This window comes from Neophocaena asiaeorientalis, unplaced genomic scaffold (assembly GCF_003031525.2).
Source record: "Neophocaena asiaeorientalis asiaeorientalis breed wild unplaced genomic scaffold, Neophocaena_asiaeorientalis_V1.1 scaffold198, whole genome shotgun sequence".
NCBI lineage: Eukaryota > Metazoa > Chordata > Mammalia > Artiodactyla > Phocoenidae > Neophocaena > Neophocaena asiaeorientalis.
This window is the reverse complement of record NW_020175221.1, coordinates 7,171,848-7,197,911: the sequence shown is the minus strand read 5'-3', so window position 1 is coordinate 7,197,911 and position 26,064 is coordinate 7,171,848. Positions and strand designations below refer to the sequence as shown.

Below are 26,064 nucleotides of genomic sequence, written 5' to 3'. Positions count from 1 at the left end.
TACTGAGCCTGAGCTCTAGAGCCTGTGAGCCACAACTACTGAAACCCATGTGCCTAGAGCCCATGCTCCACAACAAGAGAAGCAACCACAAGGAGAAGCCGGTGCACCACAACAAGAGTAGCCCCCGCTCACTGCAACTAGAGGAAGCCCGTGCCCAGCAACGAAGACCCAGTGCAGCCAAAAATAAATAAGTAAATAAATAAATAAATGAATTTTAAAAAAAGATGCTACCAGCAGAAAATGTACTATTTTATGCATGACAATTTTATACAAACCCAATGGAAACCACAGAACATAAATCCAGAGCAAAGACATGACACATAAAAAAAGAGGAAACTGAGAAAAACATCACAGAAAAACACCAAACCAAAATGGTAGATGGAAACACAAGAAAAAAGAAATAATGGAGATGTAGAGTAACCAGAAAACAAAAGATAAAATGGCGATACTGTCTTCATCTATCAATAATCACCTAATTGTAAATGGACTGAATTCACCAATTCAAAGACACAAAGTGGCTGGATGGGATAATTCATCAAGAAGACATTACAGCAAAGTGATTCAGTTATACATACGTGTGTGTGTGTACACACACACACATACACACAAACATATATTCTTTTTCAGATTCTGTTCCCTTATAGGTATTACAAAATACTGAGTATAGTTCCCTGTGCTATACTTCAATAAAAAATTAAATTAAATTAAAAAAAAAGACATCACAGTTACTAATATACATGCACCTAACATAGGAACACCAAAACATATAAAACAATTATTAACAGACCTAAAGGGAGAAATTGAGAGCAACACAATAACAGTAGGGGACTTCTAACACCTCACTTACATCAAAGGATAGATCATTCAGACAGGAAGTCAACTGAGAAACAGTGGTCTTAAATGAAACGTTAAACCAGGTTGATTTGATAGATTTGTACAGAACATTCCATCCAAATGCAGAATACACATTCTTCTCAAGTGCACATGAAACTTTCTCAAATGATAGACCATATGTTGGGAAACAAAATAAGTCTCAATAAATTTAACAAGACTGAAATTATATCAAGCATATTTTCCAGTCACCATGGTATGAAACTAGAAATCAACTACAAACAAAAGCTGGAAAATATATGGAGACTAAACAACATGCTACAGAACAACTATTGGGTCAAAGAAGAAGTCAAAAGAGAAATCAAAAATTACCTGAAAATAAATGAAAATGAAAATACATCAAACCAAAATCTTCAGGATGCAACAAAAGTGGTACTAAGAGGGAAGTTTATAGCAATACAGAACTACCTTAAGAAACAAGAAAAATCTGAAATACTTTATCTTTCACCTAAAAAAACTAGAAAAAAAGAGAACAAATAAAACCCAAAGTCAGTAGAAGGAGGGAAATAATATTGATCAGAGTGGAAATAAGTGAAATAGACTAAAAAGGCAATAAAAAAGATCAATGAAACCAAAAACAGGTTCTTTGAAAAGATAAACAAACCTTTAGCTAGACATAGTAAGGAAAAAATGCTGATAAATAAAACTACAAATGAAAGAGGAGAAATAACAACAGATACCATAGAAACAAAAAGGATTATAAGAGATTATGAACAGTCATACACCAACAAATTGGACAACCTAGAAGGGACCAATTCTCAGAATCATACAATCTTCCAAGACTGAATCACAAAGAAACAGAAAATCTGAATAAACCAATCACTAGTACAGAGATTGAAATAGTACTCAAAAAAAGCTTCCAAAAACAATAGTCTGGGACCAGACAGCTTCACAGGTGAATTCCATCAAACATTCAAAGAAGATTTAATAACTATCCTTCTCAAACTCTTCCAAAATACCGAAGAGGAGGAAATGCTTCCCAACTCATTTTACGAGGCTAACATCACCCTGACACCAAAATCAGAGAGAGAAAACATAAAAAAAGAAAAATTATAGCCCAATATCTCCGATGATCATAGATACAAAAATCCTCAACAAAATATTAGCAAACCAAATACATCAATACAGTAAAAAGATTATATGCCATGATCAGGTGGGATTTATTCCAGGCATGCAAGGATGGTTCATTATCTGCAAATCAATCAATGCGATACACCACATTAACAAAATAAAGGATAAAAACCATATGACCTTATCAACGGATGCAGAAAAAGTATCTGACAAGATTCAACACCCATTTATGATAAAAACTCTCAATAAAGTGGGTATAGAAAGAATGTACCTCAACATAATAAAGGTCATATGTGACAAATCCAGCAGCTACACATACTCAATGGTGAAAAACTGAAAGCTATCCTCCTAAATCAGGAACAAGACAAGAATGGCCCCTCTCACCACGCTTATTCAACATAGTATTAAAAGATGGTATCCATCCATCTCCTTCTTCCTACCTCCCTGGATGCTCCCCTGATCCCTGCAGGCAGCATCCTCAGTCCATCCTCACTGCCCCTGGCCACATGATGGGAACAGTGGTGGGCCTTGCATGCATGTCCCCAAACTGGCCTGCATCGGTCGGTCGGGGGAGGCGCCTGTTCCACCTAGGCCAGGGGTCTCAGGTCGAAAGGCAACATTCTGCCAGAGGAAGCGGCGAAAGGGAAGGGGGGGGGGGCGCCCTTGTAGCACTTCCCGCCTTGGTGCACTGCGTCTCTTCCACACCCTGCCATGGGCCCAGCACACAGGTTGGGATGGGGAAAGGGGAGAGGCAAGTGCAGATGGCGGGGGCATTGGAGGGTAGTCCCACGGATCCCTTTCCTGGGGGAAACTTGGGGCTGGAGGGCAGCAGCAGCATGTGTGTGCTGCTGAACACATCTGTATCCGGGTCCTCTGCCACCCCTGGTGTGAGGAGTGGGCCAGGGGGCCTGGTTGGTGGCGGCCCTTGTGCTTTCTCAAAGTCCTAGACAGAGCAAGTAGGCAAGAAAAAGAAATAAAAGGAATAAAATAAATACAAGGAATCCAAATTGGAAAGGAAGAAGTAAAATTTAATAGTCTGCAGATGATATGATACTATTAATAGAAAAACCTAAGGACACCACCAAAAAACTACTAGAACTCATCAATAAATTTGGTAAAGATGCAGATACAAAATTAATACTCAGAAGTCTGTTGTGTTCCCATACACTAACAATGAACTATCAGAAAGAGAAATTAAGAAAATAATTGGGGGCTTCCCTGGTGGCACAGTGGTTAAGGATCCGCCTGCCAATTCAGCGGACACAGGTTTGAGCCCTGGTCTAGGAAGATCCTACATGCCGCAGAGCAACTAAGCCCGCGAGCCACAACTACTGAAGCCCAAGCACCTAGAGCCAGTGCTCCGCGACAAGAGAAGCCACCACAATGAGAAGTCCGCGCACCACAACAAACAGTAGCCCCCGCTTGCCACAACTAGAGAAAGCCCGCATGGAGCCACAAAGATCCAACTCAGCCATAAATAAATAAATAAATTTATTTAAAAAAAGAAAATAATTGCCTTTACAATCGCAACAGAAAGAATAAAATACCTAGAAATAAATTTAAAGACACAAATAACTGGAAAGATATTCTGTGCTCATAAATTCAAAGAATTAACATTATTAAAATGTTCATAGGGCTTCCCTGGTGGCGCAGTGGTTGAGAGTCCACCTGCCAATGCAGGGGACACGGGTTTGTGCCCCGGTCCAGGAAGATCCCACATGCCGCGGAGCAGCTAGGCCCGTGAGCCATGGCCACTGAGCCTGCGTGTCTGGAGCCTGTGCTCCACAACGGGAGAGGCCACAACAGTGAGAGGCCTGCATACCACAAAAAAAAAAAAGGGCAGAGGAGATAAACAGACATTTTCCAAAGAAGACATATGGGTGGCCAACAGGCACATGAAAAGATGTTCAACATCATCAATTATTAGGGATTATTAGGGATCAAAACCACAATAAGATATCACCTCACACCCATTTGAATGGTTATTATCAAAAAGGCAAGAAATAACACATGTTGGTGAGGATGTAGATATAAGGGAACACTTACACACTGTAGGTGGGAATGTAAACTGGTGCAGCCACTATGGAAAACAGTATGGAGATTCCTCAAAAATTTAAGAATGGAAGTAGCATATGATCCAGCCATCCCACTTCTTGGTGTTTATCCAAAGAAACACTAATTCAAAAAGATATATGCACTCTTATGTTCATCACGGCACTATTTGCAATAGTATTGCAAGAAATATTTCCAAAGTACAGAAACAACCTAAGTGCCCAATAATGAATGAATGGATAAAAAGGTGTGGCATATATATACAATGAAACACTACTCAGCCATAAAAAAAAGATGAAACCTTGCCATTTATGACAACATGGATGAACCTTGAGGATATTATGTTAAGTGAAATAAGTCAGAGAAATAAATACTGTGTGATTTCACTTATATGTGGAATATAAAAAACAAAACAAATTAAATAAATAAATGAACAAACTAAACAAAAACAAATACATGGATACTGAGAATACTGAGTAGTGGTTATCAGAGGGAAAGGGGCAGAGAGAAGGGTAAAGGGGATCAACTGTATGGTGATGGATGGAAAGTAAATTTTTGGTGGTGAGCACACTGTAGGGTATACAGAAGTAGAAATATAATGAACAATTTTATAAGCCAATGGTACCTTAAAAAACAAATCTATAAATAATACTAAATAAATAAAATTAGCAACCTTTATTAAAGAAATTGAAGAGAAAATTAATGTGCTAGAAGATACATCAGAAGAAGTTATCTAGAAAGTGGCAAAGAGAGAAAAAAAAAGGCAGAAAATGTGGGAGAGAGGTTAAAAGACAAGAGATAGAATGAGAAGGTCTAACATGCATGTAATTGGTGAACCGGAAAGAGAGGAGATAGCAGAGGTAATATTGAAGAGATAATGGCTTAGGATTTTCGAGAATTCGTAAAAGATAATGATCTGCAGATTCAAGAAGTTTAATGAATTCAAGCAGAATCAATAAACAATATGCTACAGAGTTGGAAAAAAAAATTAAAATTCCAGACCAAAGGGGGAAAAGATCAAGTGAAGTTCTTGGAATTAAAGTGTTCTAAAGCCCTTGTATTGTCCAGATCAACATTACACTTTGATGTGATGTATGGTGTAATTTTAAAGGTAACTACTAACATAATAGAAAACAATATATAACTTATAATCTAGGAGAGGGAGAAAGGAGAATGTTAAAAAATAAATGACTTAAAGAAAGGTAAGAAAGGAGAAAAAAATGTAAAAGAAGTAGGACAAATAGAAAGCATAAAATAGATAAGATCCTCCCATTCTTTCTTAAACCCATGCTAATCAGGCTATCTTCCCCATCACTACACAAAACCTACTCTTATTAGACCAATGCCCTCCATACTGGTAAACTCAATTTCTCAGTCTTTAACTTGCTTGCCTTATCAGAAATATTTGCCACAAAGAATCACTCTCTTCCTTAATAAACTGATTCAACAGGGCTTCAGGTTTTTTCTATATCTGTCTGGTCCCTCCTCCTTTTCTGTCTCCTTTGCTCACTGTTAGCTCCTTGTCTCCCTTAAAATTGTAGAGTCTCGGGCTTCCCTGGGTGGCACAGTGGTTAAGGAATCTGCCTGCCAATGCAGGGGACATGGGTTCGATCCCTGGCCTGGGAGGATCCCACATTCCACAGAGCGGCTGAGCCCGTGCGCCACAACTGCTGGGACTGCACTCTGGAGCCTGCGAGCCACAACTGCTGAGCCCGCGTGCCACAATTGCTGAGGCCTGCACACCTAGAGCCCATGCTCTGCAGCAGGAGAGGCCACCGCAATGAGAAGCCTGTGCACCGCAATGAGGGGTGGCCCCTGCTTGCCACAACTAGAGAGGGCCCGCATGCAGCAGCAGAGGCCCAACACAGCCAAAAATAAATACATTTATTAAAAAAAAAAATTGTAGTCTCAAGGGTCAGTCTTTGTACTCTTCTCTATTTACCTCAATTTTTAGGTAATGTTCTCCAATCTCATGGTTTTAATATTGTCACTTGTGTTATACAATACAGTAGCCACTAGTCACAAGTGATTACTTAAATTTATACTAATTAAAATTAAATTTTAAAAAATTCAGTACCTGAGTCACTCTAGCCACATGTGGCTAGTGGCTACCATATTGCACAGTGTAGGTATAAAACATTTCCATCATTGTAGAAAGTTCTACTGATCTAGATAATGACAAATTTCACATTATATTTCTAGCCAAAACTTCTCTCCTAAATTTCAGACTTGCATATCCAACTACCAACTTAACATCTTTTTAAAAATTGAGATATAATTGACATATAACATTATACTAGTTTTATATGCACAACATAATGATTTGGTATATGTATATATCCAACTTAACATCTTTACTTGGATATAATAGACAAGTGAAACCTGTCAAAAACTGAACTTCTGACTTTTTCCTGAAAAGCTACCCCATGCATTGTTTTCCTGATTTCAGTTAATGGTATTTCCATCCTTCTAGTTGCTCAAGCTAAAATTCTTGGAATCACTCATAACTTCTTTTTCTCAGTCTACATTCAATCCGTTAGGAAATCTTGTTGGCTTTCTTTCAAATATATCCAGACTCTGACTACCATCATTTGTTACCAAGATTTCTACAGTGGAGCTCTCTGTTTGTATCCTTAAAGTTTACTTGCCACACAAGCAGGTAGAGAGTTGTAGAGTGGTATAATAAGGAATTTGGCCTCACCCAGTTGGTTGTTACAACTGAGGGAAGTGCTATTAGCACCCAGTAGGTAGAGACTAGGGATGCTGCTAAAGATCCTACAATGCACAGGTTAGCTTCCTACAACAAACAATTACCTAGCCAAAAATGTCCTGAGACTGAGAAATCTGCCCTAAGGGGGAAAATAGGAGGCTGTGTTAGGGAAAGATAGGAAGGGACCTTATATGGTAATGGCAGTATTCTATTTCTTTAACTTGATTGTGGTTACATGGCCATTTGCTTCATAATTATTCAATATACGTATGTTCGATGCACTTTTTTGTAGGATGTTGTATTTCACAATTATTAAAAAAAAAAAGGGAACTCCATAAGATGAAGTAAACAGATTTTAACACAAAACCAAGTGCTTTTACCTTTTATCCTCAACCTGTAAGTTACTATTATTACCTTCACTTTATAGAAAAGGATACAAAGCATGGAGAAGTAATTGACTACAAAGTTAGTAAGTGGCAGAGTTCAAATTCAAGCCTACACAGTTTAAGTCCAGAGCCTGTATTCTTTGCCACTATGCTGTGCTGTTTTTCCTGCTCTTTGGCCTTTCCTCCTTTCTTTTATCTTTCACTTTTACTTCTCTTTCTTGTTACAGCCCAGACTACTCAACAAGTATAGTTTTATTATTGCTGTATTTGTTTAATGGAGTTTAATGTCCACTGATCTTATTTTTCTAATTGTAGCATTTACGGCAAAGTAGAAAGAAAATGGGGTTTCTGAGGGAGAGTCCTATATTTGCCACTCACTACCTGTGTAATTTAAGACTAACCATTTAACCTCCACGAGACTATTTTCCCATTTGCAAAATGGAAATAATAACATCCTCTTCACTGGGGTGTTTGAGAATTAAATGACATGATGCATATTATACTTAGTACTTTGTAACGGGAAAATAAATGTTCAAATGTATTATTATTCCTTTCAAAAATCAAATAGGGCTTCCCTGGTGGAGCAATGGTTGAGAGTCCACCTGTCGATGCAGGGTACACGGGTTCGTGCCCCGGTCCGGGAAGATCCCACATGCCGCGGAGAGGCTAGGCCCGTGATCCATGGCTGCTGAGCCTGGGTGTCCAGAGCCTGTGCTCCGCAACGGGAGAGGCCACAACACTGAGAGGCCCGCGTATCGCAAAAAAAAAAAAAAAAAAAAAAAAAAAAAAACTTTTTTTAAAAACATATGCAGCCTCTTGAGTTTTTTCCTATTTCTTTAAATGAAAATTTTTTCTTAGTAACAAAGAGCTAAGCAAATATTGCCAACATGCCACTATTATGTGATAGAGATGTTGGTAACATGTTCTATTCCCCAGCATGTGTTTTCTTTTCTGTTTCTTTCCTTTCCATTTCCCTATTCTGCTCTTCTGTGTTTCTGTTCAACAATTAAGCCAAAGCTCTCATTAACTTAGTTCTACTGAAGATAAATAATGTTAAATAAAAATGTTAAAGTATTACCTTATAAGGTAATAATAGTAATTTTAACAGTAACTTTTCAAAAAAGGCAAAACCATATACAGTTGACCCTTCAACAATGAGGGAGTTAACTGTGCCTCTGCACAGTTGAAAATTGGTGTATAACTTGACAGTCAAGTATCTGCAATTCTGCATCTGTAGATTCAACCAATCATGGATGGTGTAGTACTGTAGTACATAATATTGAAAAAAATCCACATATAAGTGGATCTGAACAGTTCAAACCTGTGTTGTTCAAGGTCTACTGTATTACCATTTCCAATCAAGAAGGGCCTTATTTCTGTATCTTATAAAGAGTATGAACATAAAAATGATGATCTATTCTAAGATGAGACAACTAAAATACTGAGTAATGGTAAACTCTGAACAATATATTCATCCAACAAGTTCTCAATGAGCCTCTACAAGGTACTGGGGTACTGAGAAAAACAGAAAAAAAAAAAAAGTCATGGTCCCTATCCTCAACAAACTTAAAAAATATAATTTATGAAGTCAAGAAGTCAGGTAATTTGTCCTAAATCACTTAAATAATAAAACCAAGCAGGATGCTAATAAACGATTATGATTTTCTGTTCTTCATTTCACTTTTAGCTCATATCTACACCACTTGCTAGTCGTGGCTCCCAAATTAGCTCTGTAATAGATCAGTGCAAGATTTATTCTTTTAAGGTAAAAAGTTTAGTTGACTATTTGAAACATAGAGCCATATAACATATATATTCAAATGTGGAGCATCAGAAATGATCTTGAATATAAAGTATACACTGCTCAATAGTAATTGTTACTAAAATCTCACTAAGATAAAAGGAACTGTGAGTAAGCTAAGTAGTTTTATCAGAACAGTTAGTTGATATGCAAAAACAGAAGCCTGATTTTTCAGTTCCTTTTTTAATGTAATAAAACTGATTAATAATTCAGTTGACTTCTTTGGTCTTAAGTTTTAAAACTAAAGGCAGAATTAAGAGTACTTTGACCCACTAATTTACAAGACTAGGATTGACAGTCCTATTAAATATCCTTAGTCTAAAACTGTCAATTTCACTAAATAACTTGAAAAAAGTATCTCCTGGATGTAATGAGTAAAAACATTCTATATAAAATATCAATGAAAAATACATTTTAAATTAAGGTGGGTATCTAAGATCAGCAACAACTCAAGGATGCCCACTCTTGCCAATTTTATTCAACATAATATTGGAAGTCCTAGCCACAGCAATCAGGCAAGAAATAGAAATAAAAGGATTCCAAATTGGAAAGGAAGTAAAAAGGTAACACTACACATAGAAAATCCTACGATGCCACTAAAAAAGTAGTAGAGCTCAACAATGAATTCAGTAAAGTTGCAGGATACAAAATTAATATACAGAAATCTGTTGCACTTCTATACACTAAAAATGAATTACCAGAAGGGAAATTAAGAAAACAATCCCATTTACCATTGCATCAAAAAGAATAAAATACGTAGGAATAAACCTATCTCAGAAGGCAAAACACCTATACTTGGAAAATTATAAGACACTGATGAAAGAAATTGAAGACAACATAAACAGATGGAAAGGTATACTGTGTTCATGGATTGGAATTAATATTGTTAAAATGACCATACTACCCAAGGAAATCTACAGATTATTGCAATCCCTATAAAAATACCAAGGGCATTTTTCACAGAACCAGAACAAGTAATTTTAAAATTTGTATGGAAACACAAAAGACCCTGAATAGCCAAAATAATCTTGAGAAAGAAGAACAGAGCTGGAGGAACAATGTTTCTTGACTTCAGACTGTACTACAAAGCTACAATACTCGAAACACTATGGTACTGGCCAAAAAACAGACAAATAGATCGACGGAACAGGATGAGAAAGCCCAGAAATAAACCCATGCACTTACGGTCAATTAATCTGTGTCAAAGGAGGCAAGAATATACAATGGAGAAAAGACAGTCTCTTCAATAAGTGGTGCTGGGAAAACTGGACAGCCACATGTAAAATAATGAGATTAGAACATTTTCTCACACCATATATAGAAATAAACTAAAAATGGATTAAAGAACTAAATGTAAGACTGGAAACCATAAAACTCCTAGAGGAAAACATAGGCAGAACACCCTTTGCCATAAATCACAGCAACATATATTTTTGACCTGTATTCTAAAGCAGAGGAAATAAAAGCAAAATAGGACCTAATCAGACTTAAAAGCTTTTGCGCAGCACAAAGGAAACCACTGACAAAACAAAGAGACAACCTACTGAATGGGAGAAAATATTTGCTAATGATATGACTGATAAGGGGTCAATACCCAGAATATATAAACAGCTCATACAACTCAACAAAAAAACAAGCAACCCAATTTAAAAATGGGCAGATCTGAATAGACATTTTATAAAGAAGACATACAGATGGCCAACAAGCACAAGAAAAGATCCTCAACGTCAGTAATCATCTGGGAACTTCAAAACCACAATAAGATATCACCTCACACTCATTAGAATGGTTATCATCAAAAAAGTAAGAAATAACAAGTCTTGGTGAGGATGTACATATAAGGGAACCCTTATACACTGTTGGGGGAATGTAAATTGGTGCAACCACTGTGGAAAACAGTATGGCAATCTCTCAAAAAACTAAAAATAGAACTACCATATGACCCAGCAATTCCACTCCTGGGTATATATCTGAAAAAAAATGAAAACACTAATTCAAAAAGATACAGGTACCCCAATGTTCATTGTAGCATTATTTACAACTGCCAAGATACGGAAGTAACCTAAGTGTCCATCAACAGATGAATGGATAAAGAAGATGTGGTATATGTATAATGCAACACTACTCAGCAATAAAAAAGAATGAAATTTTGCCATTTGCAATAACATGGATGGACGTGGAAGGTATTATGCTAAGTGAAATAAGTCAGACAAAGACAAATACTGCATGATATCACTTATATGTGGAATCTAAAAACTAATACAAACTAGTGAATATAACAAAAAGGAAACAGACTTACAGATACAGAGAACAAACTAGTGGTTACCAGTGGAGAGAGGGAAGCAGGGAGGGGCAAGATATGGGTAGGGAATTAAGAGTTATAAACTATTATGTATAAAATAAATAAGCGGGCTTCCCTGGTGGCGCAGTGGTTGAGAGTCCGCCTGCCTATGCAGGGGACATGGGTTCGTGCCCCAGTCTGGGAGGATCCCACATGCCGCGGAGCAGCTGGGCCCGTGAGCCGCGCGTCCGGAGCCTGTGCTCCGCAACGGGAGAGGCCACGACGGTGAGAGGTCCGCGTACCGCAAAAACATATAAATAAATAAATAAGCAAGCTAGAAAGATATATTGTACAACACAGGGAATACAGCCAATATTTTAAAATAACTATAAATGCAGTATAACCTTTAAAAATTGTGAATCGCTATTTTGTACACCTGTAACTTATGTAATATTGTACATCAACTGCATCTCAATTAGAAAAAAAAAGGAAAAGGAAAATAAATAAAGATGGACATGGCATAGGAATTAAAAGCTTGGAAAATAAACATATAGTAGAGAAGTTATTAACTTTAGAGAGTTTAAAAAATATCATCTCAATTTAAAAAATTAAATATTTTAGAAATTGAAAAGTTGACTGTCAGGAAGCCAGTACCCTTTCATCAAAAAGAATAACTTAAAGAACTTGGGGGAAATTTATAAAAGAAAATCTAAAGCACATAAAATAACCTATAAATTAATGTGTAAACATTTGGAACTATTCCAAGCACTACTGAACTTTATATAGGAGTTTGCTACTATTATTTGTGAACTTAAACTAAGTTTAATGAAATGAGCTTAATGAAACTGTTATACTGTGGGAGGAAAAAGGCATAAACAGAATTGCTAAGAAATGCTAGAGAAAATTTTTAATATTGGTAAGCAGGCAGAACCTTATTGCTCTTTTTTTTTTTTTTTTTTTGCGGTACGCGGGCCTCTCACTGTTGCAGCCTCTCCCGTTGCGGAGCACAGGCTCCGGACGCGCAGGCCCAGCGGCCATGGTTCACGGGCTCAACCGCTCCGCAGCACGTGGGATCTTCCCAGACCCGGGGCACAAACCCGTGTCCCCTGCATCGGCAGGCGGACTCTCAACCACTGCGCCACCAGGGAAGCCCTTATTGCTCTTAAATCTACAAAAACTGATGAAACCACCTTCAGAAGGTATTCATTTGTTTGAATTATACACAATGGTTAAATTGGGATACGGCCTATTCTGATTCTATTAAGTAGAATGTGGTGGTTGATGGCTCACATAAGACTGCTTGGATTTAAATCCTGGATTTACTGTGTGACTTGGGGCAACTTACTTAAATTCCCTAAGGGAATTTGGTTTGAGACTTAAATGAGATAATGCACATAATAATGTGACCGGTCCACAGTGAGTGCTCAATAAACATAGCTATCATTTTTATTATGAATTTAGTTCTTTAAAAGTAACTAGCAAAATTATATTTTGGCTTAATTTAGTGGCCTGAATAAAATCAGCTGACATATGTACGTCTTTAGCATAAAGTGAGTAAACCCAGTGAGGTAAGAAAGATAAAGAAATTGAACTTCATAGAATTACTGAACTGTCACAAACAGAATAGACCTAAAGGGAAAGAATTCATTTCTGAAGAACAAAACAGTGTCACTTTGGAGAAAAACTCAGAGAAAAAGACAAGTCAATAGAAAGGTAGTGGAAGATGGAACTAACATTAATTTATTGAATGCCTACTACTGGCCTAATGTTTACATGTTGTTTAATTGCATCTAATACTTTAGGATTTGGGAAATAGGTATTACCTTCAAATTACTGATACAAAAAACATAAATAAATAAAAAACCATGAAGCTCAGAGGTAACTTGTCCTAAATCATGTAACTAATAAAGCCACAATTGGGAATGAAACCAGGCCACTCTGATCCCAAATGCTATTTCCCACTATAGTGGGATGTCTGCTTTAAAGGAGGCAGGCTATTTGGAAGACAAAAGAAGCCTCTGAAAATCAGGTCCTGTTCAGATTCGGAAACAAAAAAGCAGTAATACCTAGAATGACAAATGGCCTTAAACTCTTTAAAACAAAGTTTAGGACTAGAAGAGTGAAGATATATGCCCAAGTATCTGGATTACAAATTTAAAACAACACAGTTTTCTTGAAGCAAACTACCTTAGATGAATTTGTTTCTCTTGATGCAAACTTCTTTGTCTCAAGGCTAGATATTTTCCTGGACAGCAATAATCCTTCCAGCAGCAGTGAAACACAGGAAACGTCAATAGCCAAGTCAGAGTAGGAAAAAAGATACCTGCTTAAACAATGGCAGAAAAAAACGGCTACACTTCTGACTTACTTTGTTAACCAATACTCTCCACTGTATTGGTTCCTAAACTAAACTGAGAATGTGGTTGAGTTTAGAAACAGGATTTTTTATGCCCTGGAGATGATACTTTCAATGAATACTGAATGTTAGGAAACCAGAAAAGAGGAAAATCTAGAAAGGTTCTTAGATTTCAGTCAGCCTTAACAAAAAGTGATAATCAAGGTTGGGGAAAATACGAAGGACATTCAGGAATTGACATAAAGTTTCCAGTTTAATCACATACATGTATTTGTCCTGAGCAAATCTGAAATTTTGTGGCATTGTCAAATTAGCTTTTTATTCCAAACAAGCAGAAAACTGATGATATTTCAATGATTCAAAATAAATCATGAATGAGTCCAAAGTTCCTAGTGCCTTTCAAAGATTTATTAACATTCAAGTAAATATGAAGAACTGTAAGGAAACTGATCATTTTCAGTTGCCTCAATTAGTCAAGTAACCTGAACTTCAAATTCCCCCAGAATGCTGTTTCAAAGGAATTTTAATACCTTTTTGAAAGTCTTGAGAACTATAAACTGAAGTTTGATGAATTAGGTTGAGAGGTGAATTGGAGTTTCATAGCTAATATTACTTAGATGGTAACACAGAATAGTGCTATCAATGATTAAGTAAAATTTTAAATGTTCCTAAGCACTAATTTGCCACAGACTAACACTAATATAGGGAGTTAAATACAAAAAAATGACTTAAACAGATATATTCACTTCGATTTCATTCAATCCTCTGATCTTTAAGACATTGAAGTCCCAGATGCAAGATTATTAATGTCAAAGATAAGTCATTTAATAATAAGACCCTTGGGCTTCCCTGATGGCGCAGTGGTTGAGAGTCCGCCTGCCGATGCAGGGGATACAGTTCGTGCCCCGGGTCTGGGAAGATCCCACATGCCGCGGAGCGGCTGGGCCCGTGAGCCATGGCCGCTGAGCCTGCGTGTCCGGAGCCTGTGCTCCGCAATGGGAGAGGCCACAACAGTGAGAGGCCCGCGTACGGCAAAAAAAAAAAAAGACCCTTATCATTTATTTTAAGATTGGTTTTAGTAGGGGGTCTCAATATGAAAACAGCTTATTAACTTGTTTGCTGGTGCTTATGCTGAAGCATTTATCTCCATGAAAAGAACATAGAGAACAACCAAAGGAAGCTCCTATATGTTATTTTTAAAAGTTATTAACTGTGAGCATCAGTATATCTCAAAGAATGTCAGCCCTTTCCACACTAGGTTCAGAAACTTTCTTTGACAATTCTTTGCAAAAGCAAACCTATAGTACATATGCCAAGATGCTAGCAACAATCTGCAATAAGGAGGTACTAGCTTTTGCCCAAAGAAATGGATCATGAACCCACCATACAAGTATTTATGAGTGAAAATTACTATTAACTAATGCTTCTGCAAATGGTAGAGTTTTAGATACTATACTTACATTCAGTTCACCAGGCCAGGGGTTGATAATTTTTTTTCTGTAAAGGGCCAGATAGTAAATATTTTAGGCTTTGCCAGCCATATGGTCTCTGCAACTACTCAAACTCTGCCTGTAGCACAAAAGACAATATATAAATGAGTAAGCATGGTTGTGTTCCAGTAAAACCATATAAAAAGTAAATACATTTGGCAGTGGCCAAATTTGGTCATAGTTTACCCACCTCTGTAGTATGCCAATATAAAAGCAATTGGAACCATATCATTAAAAAGGCAGCCTGGTGAAAGCAGTTATGTATATGTATGTTCTTCTAGGTAAGTCTGTAACTTCTATAAAGTCCAGTAACAAACTTTATCTAAACCTCTTCCTTATGAATTGCTTAATGGTGAGCCAATAGGAGCCATAATATTCAAATTCTGATGTGACAGTTGGAACATGCTTCCAATCTGATCAATAAATCCTTCAAAAGGTGTTAAATTTGACAGTGCTGGAAGACAATGTGTTTTTTTTGGCGGTTCGCGGGCCTCTCACTGTTGTGGCCTCTCCCGTTGCGGAGCACAGGCTCTGGACGCGCAGGCTCAGCGGCCATGGCTCACGGGCCGAGCCGCTCCGCGGCATGTGGGATCTTCCCAGACCGGGGTACGAACCCATGTCCCCTGCATCGGCAGGCGGACTCTCAACCACTGCGCCACCAGGGAAGCCCGACAATGTGTTTTAATAAAGAAATTAGCAGTCAGAACAATGCAATGGCACCAAAGAACCTCTCCTCTCACACTGGGAACACTAAATGCTCTAGTTATGTTTAGGCAGTAGGAAAAAAAAAGAATACTGGCAAGTTCTGAAATTTTAGTGTATTATAAAATGCTGGCTTGCTAGAAATTTTTATCTTAATTTTTTTTCTTTACTTTTATGCTCGTATCTCTTAAAAAATACTATAAATCATTATTTTAATTTGTAATTCAGGTATTCCCATCCTCCTATGCTGTTTACCCTTTATTGTAACTATTTAGGGTATTATAAAAATCACAATAAACAGCATTATTTTTATGTATGTAACAGATATGCAGCATTTAAGACAAAAGAAATCTAAGGCTAAATGTTTTCAGAGCTCTAGTGGGCATACAGTGGGAAAGGAAAGGTGAACTTTATTTTCTTCGAGGCAAAGAAGCTATAGGTGACATCTTAGCTTGCCACCAACCTTTATTCTTAATATGAAGTTTGTAGTTGTTTGTGAAGCAAGGAGATTTTTGTTCAAGTTAAAACAAGGGTTTCTTTGACCTACTGCAAAGTGTAAAGCCTTTCCCTTCAGGGGCTGCCTGTTACCCTGCATATGACAAGCAGTAAAAAGATAAAAGGAGGGGAAACAGGTTCTAAAGTTTGCTAATCTATTGCTAATCAGCAATAGATTACGGCATGGCTTGAGAGTCATGAAAATTAGGTTTTAGTCAAGCTGGCCATTAACCGGTTGCCTAGTGGTGAGCGAGCCAGTTTCTTCAACTCGGTGGACTCAAGTTTCCTCATCTGGAAAATGAGAGAATGCGCTTGACTGGCTGCTCTCAAAGGCCCGTTCCAGCTCTATTATTCTAAGACAGGAAGATGTCAAGCCACCTACTGTGGTCACTGTCTCTCACAGTCGAGCCGGGGAAAAAGCGTGACGAGGACTTCCCTGTCCAGCCCTCACCCCATCTGCGGTCCTAGCTCAAGGCACCAATGAAGCTTCCTCCCCACCTCCCCTCTCTAGCTCTCTCCTACTCGGGATAGAAAAGGGCGCTCCCATTCCCGCAATTCCCCCAATTCTCCTCCTCTCTCCTCCTCTCACTCGGGTGTTCACCCACGGTAACCCTGCCTTTTCCCAAAGGTCCGGCAGACACCGACTCCCACAGCCCCTCGAGTTCTTTCGCAGCCCCCGACGGAGGCCCTGACTTGCTCTCACCCGAGACCTGTAGGAACGCGCGCCGCCTCTCCAGACCGGTCTCCGCGGGCCCCGGCTTTGGCCTCACCGCTTCCGCAAGAAGCCACAGTTCCGAGGCGTTTCTCTGAAGAACTTCCCCGGGTAACAGCCGACTCCGTCGGAAGCTCAGCCTTAGCAGCCTTGTCCCCACTTTCCCTCCGCTCCCTCCCGGGAGATGAGTTTGCAACACCCGGAACGTCCTCTACCTGAGCAGGCCAAGCCCTTAATCTCAGAGAGCTCGGCAGGGAGGAGGACACCCCTCCCCCAAACTTCTCAACTTGCTGCAGCAAGGGTTCTTGTCCCCTGAACAGGAAAAGGCAACGGCCTAGGCCGCGGGGGCCAGCGGGGGATGCAGTTCTGAGAGCGCTAAGCCGGCCGCCGCAGTCAAACCTCCCGCCGCGGCGGACTACAACTCCCAGAGGGCTCTGCGACAGTCAACACGCCTTCCGCCGCAGAGCCCAGCCCTCCGGCTTCGGAAGAAAGGGCGGCGCAGGTGGGCTAATCGCGTTTTATCTGCAGCCAGGCCTTTGCGCTAGAGTCTGTTGCCTGCCTGCCTTTAAGGCATCTAAGAGGAGGGATGCGATCTCCTGCAGTCTACCACCCCGGAGGCCACCTGGGAAAGGGCTGATGTGACATTTCCATCTAGGGCTGACCTCCCATTATCTGTCTGTCATCTCAGGCAGTTCTCGCTGGTGCTCTGTACTCTCATCACGTGCTTGCACCCTGTGGACACCAAGGGAAGCTGGTTTGAAAAAAAAATTGTTAGATCTGGCACTTTCTCTTCCTTGTCTAGACGTTTAGGTTTGTTTTTTGTTTTTTACGTGTTGGCAGTTTAGTCACTAGGCTAAAAGAGGGGTTTTGGTAGGATTTTAAGCACCCTCTCCCCATCCCTAACAATTTCGCCGACAGTCACCCCAAATAAACATACAGTCTAAGGAAAATTGGTGTGCTTGTTATAAAAAGTCAGCTTAAGGTAAGTCTCTGAAAAGCATATGGCAATACCTCAGCTCTTCTTACGTAGGAAGCCCGTGGCTTTTTTTTTTTTAAGAAAAACAACCAGGAAAAATCCGACAATGTTAGTGTAATGTGTTAATCCCAAATGAAAGAAACCAAATTTAACAAATAGTTAAAACTGAGTGCCAAGCATTTTACATAAAATATCTCATTAAATCTTAACCATGATTCTAGAAGTGTATATTATCCCTATTTTACAAATAAGGAAACAGCCCTAGAGAATTTTAAGAGTTACCCAAGGCCAAACAACTATCAAGTGGCAGAAGATCTGGAATTCAAACTGAGGTCTTCTTCCAAAGCCTGTGCTCTCAAACTCTGCCTCTATTATCGAGGGTTTGACAAATGCAAGGCAGGTAACGTGATGAATATTGCCTTTAAGGCAGATAAAAGTTATTTTGCTAATGGTGTCCTTATTAAAAAACTTTTGCAACTGCTTTTTAGCCTGCCTTCAACAGTACATTCTTTTGATAGCTGCAATGGTGGCAAAATTTTCTTCTTTCTCTGCTTTCCAGGCTGAGAAAATATTTTTAGGTAAGGCTGAGAAGCACAAAAGTAGATGGTATGGAATGACGTCAGCGAAAATGGCTGAATAGGGAACTTGAAAACTCTCCCTCCACAAAAGCAACGAATAACCTGGTGAAACTGTCAGAATCAGCTTTTTTTGGAACTCTGGAATCTAATAAAAACCAGGGGAACACTTAAGAAAAGACTGCTGAATTTTGGCAAGAAATCTCTGTGATTATCTCTAGCTTGCCAGTGGCCTTGAGGACAGCAGCCCACATTCCTGGTGTAGGTTGCTGGTACCAGAGAGAGTAATATGGACCTTATTCTAAAGGAGTTGTAATTTTGTGTTTTGACCTATCTGGTGGTGTCCTGAAGGTTTGGCTCAAGGGCTTACCTTTGTTTCTCCAGCCTTGGAGCCTCCGAGGGCTGAGGCAGGATTGTCAAAAGAGTTTAAAGCAAATGTATTAGCCACTGCCACCAGGGTATGGTGTAACAGTTGGGACAAACAATAAACAGGCCAAAAAGCCTAGGAAGGAAGAGGCTGGGGAAGCAGATACTTGGGGAATAAGGGGTTTTTGTTTTCTATTTTTTAAATATTTACTTATTTATTTGGTCGTGCTGTATCTTAGTTGCAGCAGGTGGGCTCCTTAGTTGAGGCATGCGTGCAGGATCTAGTTCCCTGACCAGGGATGGACCTGGGTCCCCTGCATTGGGAGCATGGAGTCTCATCCACTGTGCCACCAGGGAAGCCCTGGTATAAGGGTTTTCTTGAAAAGCTTCCTCCTCTTCTGGGGAATCCAGAAGGCCACATGCATGCCTTGGTCTGGACCCATGCTCGGAAAAGACCTGAGAAGACCCTAAGCTCTCACTTCTGGCTGACTTTCAGACTCTGTACAAGCAGGAAGTGAAGGCTAATGCAGAAATGTAAAGTATCCTGCTAAGCATTGAAGGAGTGCCCCAACACACAGCTAGCTGACAAAGACTGGGAGAGATTTTTTGCATTTTGGCTGGTTTTTTCTTTTTCTTTTTTGCTTATAAACATTTAATAAAGATATCTCTGCTAAATCACTAGCTGACCACTAAGCTAATGGAACAGAGTGGTCACACAGCAAAGAATACAGACTTTATAGAATTAGCTGACTGGTAGTTAAGTCTAGAAGCTTGATCACATTTAAACTTGATTTTTAAAATCAAGCATTTATAGTTGGTGTTATAGACTTCCCATCACATCAGGAAGCACATTTCTGGAATTCTTTCATTTGTGATATTAAGACTATTCAGTGGGCTCAAATATTGTCTCTTACAAAGTTCGCCTTTAGCTTTTCACCAGTCATTGATGATCAGTAGCCATTGATGATCATCTTCTAGATCAGAGGTTTGTGTCATCCTTAGTGTCTGAGTAAATTTTTCTCAGTGTCCTTAGTTTCTGTTTACTAAGTGGTTAGGTCCAAACAAATTAATATGTGTTTATTTAAATATATATGGAAATTGAAAGGAAAAGATTTTATTTCATTCTTTAATAACCACAATTGCTTACTAATTGGGTGTATACACCTATTGGGCACTGCATAACTTCTCAAACCTTGAAATCAGATGGGACATCACTGTCTCCATTTCCTCTTCCACATTGGATTTTGCACAGCACTTGCTTGAGATCATAGGAATTGCTGAAAACTCAATTTTGAAAAGATACGTTAGCCAAAAGAATTAACTTGATCTAATGTTGAAACTGTGAAGTACCTCAAGCGTTCACATGGTGTCTGACAGATGTTGCTGTTTTCCTCAAAAATTTAAAATACTCTGTGAAGTCCTTGTGAGTTCCCTGTGGTAACCTCATAGCTTAGGAACTGCAGGTCACTAGCAATTATGTTCCTGGCCTAAAGCAAGAATTGACAAACATTTTACGTAAAGAGCCTAGTAGTAAGTATTTTAGGTTTTATAGCCATATGGTCTCTGTTAACAACTACCCAATTCTGCCTTTATGGCGTGAATGCAGCCAACATAGGCAATATATAAACCAATGAGGTGGCTATATTTTAATTTATTTATAGAAATAGGTATTAGACTGGATTTGTTCCCAGAACTGTAGCTTTCTGACCCTCTGACCTAGAGAACACAGAGTGGAGATTTTCCTTTATTAGCTGGATTCTTCAAAGGAGAGGACTTTCCCCTTTCCTCCAGGATCTGAGCTCACTCCCTTTTTGCATTTGAAGCTCTCCAGCTTTGTTTGGGATTTATTTAAAGGTTTCATCTTTCTTGGTAAGGCCTTGTTTTGAGTACTCATTTGGCACTTTAGTCTGATCTTGAGATCAGAATGTTTCAACTGAAGTTAGCTGAAAATGACTTTGGCCCAATTTCTTTGGGAAGGGGCTGCTTCAAATGAAACTGCTGGTTTAGCCTTCAGCCCATTCCTCTGGAAGGGCTGTTTTCTGGAGAATGGCAAAAGAAGGGAGGAAGAGAGGGAGGAAGGAAGGAGGGAGGGAGGGAAGGAAGGGAGGGAAGAAAGGCCTTTGTCCTGGCTCCTCTGGGACCAAGCTGTCTTCTTAAGACTGGCTAGGATGAGCTTGCAAGCTGTTTGAATTGAACCTATTGTGCTGTAAGCTGTTTAAACTGTTTGAAAATTGTTCTTTACTCTAGAGGAAAAACACCCAGAAAATGAGATCCCAGTTATCTAAGTATTTTGAGGGTACACCCTCTACAGGGACTTTAGCCAATTTTATGTTTAAAACCAAGGTCCTATGGGGAGGGGGAAGAAGGGTAAGCTGGGACAAAGTGAGAGAGTGGCATGGACATACATACACTACCAAATGTAAAATAGATAGCTAGTGGGAAGCAGCTGCATAGCACAGGGAGATCAGCTTTGTGTCCACCTAGAGGAGTGGGAAGGGGAGGGTGAGGGAGGAGTGGGGATACATGTATATGTATAGCTGATTCACTTTGCTCTAAGGCAGAAACTAACACACCATTATAAAGCAATTATACTCCAATAAAGATGTTAAAAAATACCCAAGGTCCTTCCCCTTGTGCACTTCTAATTAAATAGACTGACCTGACCAAAGGCAATTGAGAATATCAATCGTCATTATGGGGAACTTTTGAAATCCCCAAACTTAATATTCTTAAAACAGAATTGGACTACAATAGCTCAAAAATTTACAATTGAGTGGAATGCTTATTTCTATGGGTATTTTGAGGCTTTCTGAAATTATCAGGAGTCTAAAATTGCTTCTGCAAAATAAGACTTTAAGATTAACTGAGGCAGACAAATGATTAAAGAAAGGTAAAATGGCTCCTGAAGCCTCAGGCTCTTCTTCCTTGGCTTCTTTGTCTCAGGCTCTGCCTCTGGCCCCTTCTTGTTTCCCACAGCTCCGTCTTCCTCTTTTTTACCACCATCCCCATACTAATTCTCTCACCAAACTTCCCCCTTTCTCTGAAACTCTCCCTACTCCCTTTTTCTCTGCACTTGTCAGTACCTGTTGCTTTAAAATTTAGCATTCTGAGGATCGAGGCTAAAAGCTTAGTTTCTTGATATTCTCTGGACTAAAGCTGAACTGCGAGCCATAGCCAAAGATTTTTCCAAAGTAACTGAAGGTTTTACACAGATTCGCTGAGGAATTTAATATAGCCATTCAAGTGTATCAACCTGGTTTCTCTGATTAATATCAGCTAGTTGGTATATGCTTGTTGGTAAAGGCCAGGTCCAGCATTGGATGAAAACTGCTAATTGGGAAAGTCCTGAAAGAGCTCTAGAATTACAACTGAGAAACCAGCGCGCTAACTTATTTTATGATTAGGCTCAGGCAATTGCTAGATGACTTCATCGAGCAATTCCTAGGGCTTTTCCAAACGGGAAATTCGATTTGAACAAAATTCAGACTTGCACACAAAAATCTAATGAACCTGCTCATGAATATTACAATTGACTTCAGAATGTTTTTAAATAAAATTCTGGTCTTCCTTCAAACGTTGATTCCACCTGAGTAGTTTTTAAATTATTTTACTCCTAATTTATCCCTCATGCACCCCCTTTCTGCTTTGATAGCCATAAGTTTGTTTTCAATGTCTGTGAGTCTATTTCTGTTTCATAAGTTCATTTGTATCATTTTTTTAGGTTCCACATATAAGTGATATCATATGATATTTGTCTTTCTTTTTCTGACTTGCTTCACTTAGTATGATAACCTCTAGGTCTATTCATGTTGCTGCAAATGGCATTATTTTATTCTTTTTTATGGCCAAGTAGTATTCCTTTGTATATATATATACCACATCTGTTTTATCCATTCACCTGTTGATGGACATTTCAGTCGCTTCCACATCTTGGCTATTATAAATAGTGCTGCTATGAACATTGGGGTGCATGTATCTTTTCAAATTAGAATTTTTGTCTTTTCCAGATATATGCCCAAGAGTGGGATTGCTGGATAATATGGTAACTCTATTTTTAGTTTTTTAAGGAACTTTCATGCTGTTTTCCATAGTGGCTGTACCAATTTACATTCCCACCAACAGTGTAGGATGATCCCCTTTATTCCACACCCTCTCCAGCATTTATTATTTGTAGACTTTTTAAAGATAGCCATTCTGACCCATGTGAGGTGATGCCTCATGGTAGTTTTGATTTGCATTTCTCTGATAATTAGCAATGTTGAGCATCTTTTCATGTGCCTATTGGCCATCTCCTTTGGAGAAATGTCTATTTAGGTCTTCTGCCCATTTTTTGATTGGGTTTTTTTTTTGTTTTGTTATTGATTTGCATGAGCTGTTTATATATTTTGGAAGTCAAGCTCTTATTGGTTGTATCGTTTGCAAATATTTTCTCCCACTCCATGGGTTGTCTTTTCGTTTTGTTTATACTTTCCTTTGCTATGCCAAAAGTTACAAGTTTGATTAGGTCCCATTTGTTTATTTTCCCTTTATTTCTATTGCCTTGGGAGACTGACCTAAGAAAACACTGGTACAATTTACTTCAGAGAAATGTTTTTTGGTTTTTTAAAAAGATTTATTTATTATTTATTTATCTATTTTATTTTTATTTTGGGCTGCATCGGGTCTTAGTTGCAGCACATGGGGGATCTTCGTTGAGGCATGCAGGCTCTTCGTTGTGGTGTGCAGACTTCTCTCTAGTTGCAACATGTGGGTTTTCTCTCTCTAGTTGTGGTGCACAGGCTCCAGGGTACATGGCCTCTGTAGTTGTGGTGCGCAGGTTCCAGAGCATGTAGTTTGCGGCATGCAGGCTCTAGTTGAGGTGTGCAAACTCAGCAGTTGTGGCACACAGGCTTAGTTGCCCCACGGCATCTGGGATCTTAGTTCCCTGACCAGGGATCAAACCCGCGTCCCCTGCATTGTAAGGTGGATTCTTTACCACTGGACCACCAGGGAAGTCCCCATTTCAGAGAATGTTTTGCCTGTGTTCTCCTCCAGTAGTCTTATGATGTCACGTCTTATATTTAAGTCTTCAAGTCATTTTGAGTTTATTTTTGCGTATGGTGTGAGGGAGTGTTCTAACTTCAGTGATTTACATGCGGCTGTCCAGTTTTCCCAACACCACTTGCTGCAGAGACTGTCTTTTCTCAGTTGCCTCCTTTGTCAAAGATTGACTGTAGGTGTGTAGGTTTATTTCTGGGCTCTTTATTCTGATCCATTGATCTATATGTCTGGTTTTGTGCCAATAACATGCTGTTTTGATTATTGTAGCTTTGTAGTATTCTCTGAAGTCTGGGAGGGTTATGCCTTCAGCTTTGTTCTTTTTCCTCAGGATTGCTTTAGCAATTCTGAGTCTTTTATGGTTCCATCCATCCGTATGGTTTTTAACTCTTATGGGGTTTTTTCTTTTTTTTTTTGGTGTTCTCGCAAGAGGGAGTGAGAGCACGTCCTTCTACTCCGCCATCTTGGTTCCTCTCCCCCAACTCTTATGTTTATTAATGGGTGGAACTGGGACCTTTTCCTTCTAGTAAAAATGACCAGGTTGGAATGGAAAACTTTGTTCACTCCAGATTTAGTGAATCTGGCAAAACATCCCTCTCATTCTCTAGATGTTACCTTAACGGAATACAGTCAAAATTCTTAATCTCTAACTCCAGCAAATGAATGGTCCTAAATATAATCAAAACCTGCCTAGTTTCTAGATTGTTACAAAATTAAGCACTTGTCTTCCAACATCCTCCCAATTCTCAGTGACAGGGCTCCAAGGAACTATAGGTGGTTTTCCCAACCCTCCTTCTTAACTGGCTTGAAGGAACATTTCTCCAGATTGGGGTAAAATCTCTTCTAGTCCTAACTGACAAGGGAGCTACACTCATTGCTCAGTTCTGCTACTATAAAACAGCCCTGCCTCAAAGTACTAAAACAGTTCAAATAGTGCAGATCTTTAATGAGCCTCAAGAGGTTCTTGTCTCTGAACCTATTCCCTTTTGTTTAGGGCTTTTGAGAGATACTCATCCTTTTCTCCTTGGCCCCTCTGCCCCTATCCACTTATTAGGCTAAGACTTCTTAGAGAATTATCATGCCAGTATTCTTTCTCCCCGAAGGGGAAAATATAGAAATTGACAGTAGTCATCTAAGCAATCCACCAAGTGAATTAAATGACCCTTTGATATCTTTTATTCCATCTCTGACCATACTAGAGCAGATTCTGGAAACGCTGATCATTTGTCCCTATTGAATCAGCTAACACTTTCCTTATGAGCAAAATCTCCAAATGATGTTGGTAAAATTCATAGCACATTTCCCATTACAATTCAGAGAGACTCCTCAAAATCTCTTCCCAGAATTAATTGATACCCTAAGAGTAAGGAAGCCATTCAAGGTGTAAAACCTATAATAGAAGATTACAAGGCTCAAGGCCTCATTATCCCTTGTACTAGGCAGACACTCCCATTTTACCAGTGAGAAAACCTAAGGACCAAGGGTGGAGGTTTGTCCAGGACCTCCCAGCAACAAACAACATTGTTATCTCTGTTGTTCCTAGCCCTCATCGTTATTAGGTAGTAAATTCTTTACTGTAACTGATTTATATAACGCAGTCTTTAGTATTTCAGTTGGTGAAGCTAGCCAATACCTTTTTGCCTTCACTTTGCAAGAAAGCCAATTCACCTGGACTGTAATGCCTCAGGGTTATACGGAGCCCCTATTTCTTGGGCAAATCCTGAAGGTTGATCCCTAGAGATACTGCTTTGTTGCAACAAGTGGATGATTCACTTCTTTGCTCTCGTTCTCAAGCCTCCTTACAGGAAGACAGCATCCACTTGCTAAACTTTTAGCCTTAAAGGGACATAATATCACCAAAGAAAAATGGCAGTTTGCCCCAAACCAGGTTTGATATGTAGGGCGTCAGATATCAGAACAAGGGATACACTTAGATCCAGATAGACTTCGTGGTGTCTTAGTTTCCCAAAACCCAAAACTAAGTGCCAACTGTGAGATTTTCTTGGTCTAGTTTGTAATTGCTGAAATTGTGACAGGTTTCCTTGGGCTAGACCTTAATGGCTAAAATTGGATTCCAATTTTTCCCTCTTATGGCCAAACTTCTGTACGTTTTACTCAACAATAACAACACAACTTAATTTTATGGGAAGAATTGGATGACAT

General features: G+C 39.1%; 1 protein-coding gene across 10 annotated transcripts in view; it reads right to left on the bottom strand.

Annotated features, from left to right (window-relative positions):
• SLC38A9 (solute carrier family 38 member 9) overlaps window positions 1-17,332 on the bottom strand; it is a 97,900-nt gene extending 80,568 nt beyond the window's left edge. For 9 of the 10 annotated variants that reach the window (XR_003005966.1, XR_003005961.1, XR_003005964.1 and 6 more), the window contains exons 1-2: window positions 16,939-17,332; window positions 15,009-15,117 (exon numbers count right to left, since the gene is read on the bottom strand). The gene's annotated coding sequence lies outside the window, so the exon portion shown is untranslated. The remainder of the gene's footprint in view (window positions 1-15,008; window positions 15,118-16,938) is intronic. The other variant, XM_024765349.1, reaches the window with a different exon arrangement.
• Between the last annotated feature and the right edge of the window lie 8,732 nt (window positions 17,333-26,064).